The following is a 2,439-nucleotide window of genomic DNA, read 5'->3' as shown; positions in this document are numbered from 1 at the left end:
TGTATCAACTATCAACTATAAAAAAATATATAATTTTTAAACACATTTTCTTTCTTAGAAAGTTGAAATATTTTATATTTAAAATTCATAATTTTAAAGACAGTTTCTTAATTTGCAATAGAAACATGGGAATTAAAATTAATTAAAAAAAACTAATTACAAACTAAACAAAATAATAACCAAGCAAATTACGCCAATCATATCTTTGTATTATTAATAAAGATAAATCAAATAGTTAGATTTGTTATTTAACAAATTATAAAGATAAATTTGAAAATTATTAATTCATAATTGTAAACAATAATGGAAAATTAATATTATGGAACATAAATTTGTAGGATGGAATATGAGACTCCAACGGATCTCTGATCTTTAGGTTGGCGTCTTCATGGAAGTGAAGTAGCCGTAAAAAGACTTCAATGCTCAAGTTATAGAATTTTAGATAGGGATGATAATTTTTTTGGATGAAGCAGATATATGTGATAGGGTTGGCAATGAGTAGGATAAAGTAAAGTTTGGATTCAATCCTAATCCTACTTATAAGTTGAGATTTTTATATAAACTTAACTTTATCATATTCGTTCTTAACTTGCAGATACCCGACTTTATCCGTGGATTACTAAAAAAATGCAACATTGTTATATAATTTGATGATAATTTAAAATAGAACTAACTTTTATGTAAAAAAAAACATATTAAATTATTAATTAATGATCTTCTCTTAGTAGCTAAGGAACTTTTGTATTTAGTGAGAGGTCTTTGGTTCATCATCCACTTGAAACATATTTTTATATAAGTATATAACATATACATATATAGGGTACGGGTTGATCGGGTAGGATTGAGACTCAACCCGCACCTTACCCTATATTTATTTTTATATATATATGATTCATTCACCCTCTGTAACCCTACTCGTCACTCCCTCTCTTCTTCCCAGTTCAGCAATCAACAAAAACTCCCTCTCTTCTCACCGCCGTCCGCCACCCTCCTCCCTCCTTACCGTTGTACTTTCCCTTTCTACTGCTTCCTCCTCTCACTCTCAAGGTCATCGCAGCAGTCATCGCACGCCAGAGGAAACCTTCCCGAAGAGAACGTCGCATCGCATGCCTCACTTAGTCGAGGAGAATGTCATTGCGTCAGAGAGCGTCGCCATCTTCGTTGTGTCAGAGAGCGTCGCCGTCTTCGTCGTTCCAAAAAGTGTCGTGCGTCTTCATCATTCTTCATCCCCGTCATCGACATCTTCCTTCCGGTAACTCCTTCTATGTGATTTCTATGATTTTAATTATTATACTATTATTGTGATTTCTATGATTAATGTAATTTGCTGTGATTTTTGTAAATTTTATATTAGTTGTTAATGTTGTAATACTGAAAATTCTTGCTTGTGATGAAAAAATGTGCCCAAATTTTGTTGTGATTTCTGTGATTTAAATTTGCTTGTTAATTTAATTTGTCTCTGTTCGAAAAAATGTCCCAAAATGTGCCTTTGTTTTGATGTCTATTATTAAAATGATCATATCTATGGTGGATTTGAATGCTGCGATGGCCATTGGATACAGTGTTGGAGAGGCTAAGGTTCAATGTATGCGAAAAAATTTGTATTTGAAAATTAAAAATAGATGAAGATGAGTAGTTTGAATTCATTTCATATGGAAGAAGTTTCAGAAACTCTGAGTGATGGAAATATAATAGGATTTAGAGTAGAATTTGTATTATTATTGAGTTGAATTTCTATTATAGTTGAGTTGAATTCTAAAATTGTTTTCTGTGAAATTTTTGCTTTTTTTTTTTTTAAATTCGTGGATATCCATAGAGACTCTGATTCTCAATGGATCGGATACGGGAGCCCCATTACCCATCGCGGAGACGGGGATATATTATGGGTGGCGGGGGCGGGCGACGGGGGCATGTCTCCGCCTCCATGGAGATACGTTGTCATCCCTAATTTTAGAGGTGAAATAATAATCGTAATATGAATGTGTGTGAGAACCCTGGAAGAGCTAATAACTCTTTTATTTATATTATTTGCTTCCATGAAGGATGTGGTCAACCGTTTTCCATACACTATGAGAAAAACGTTGAGTACCGTCGATTTTATCGTCGTATTTAGTGTCGGACGTTAGTGGCGAGTTTTCCATCGAATTTGGCTATAAACTCGTAACCGTCAAATATTATTGTCGGAATTGTTGTTCTGATAGTAATATTTGGTGGAAAAAAAAGAAATTTTGGCGGGCCCCACTACCGGGTAAATCCGACAGTAACCTTATTTAGTGAAACACTGCGTTTTAGGCACACGAAAAACGTTAACGTCGGATTTTCCGATAGTAACCGTGCCCTAAATGATAGCGCGAACCTTTGTCTCCCCCATTTCGAATTTTTCCTTCTCTCTCTTCATCACCACCCTCTCTCTCTCTCTCTCTCTCTCTCTCATTTCTT

This window comes from Arachis ipaensis, chromosome B04 (genome assembly GCF_000816755.2).
Source record: "Arachis ipaensis cultivar K30076 chromosome B04, Araip1.1, whole genome shotgun sequence".
In the NCBI taxonomy this organism is placed as follows: Eukaryota; Viridiplantae; Streptophyta; class Magnoliopsida; order Fabales; family Fabaceae; genus Arachis; species Arachis ipaensis.
The sequence above is the reverse complement of the archived record's forward strand: the minus strand, read 5'-3'. Positions refer to the sequence as shown.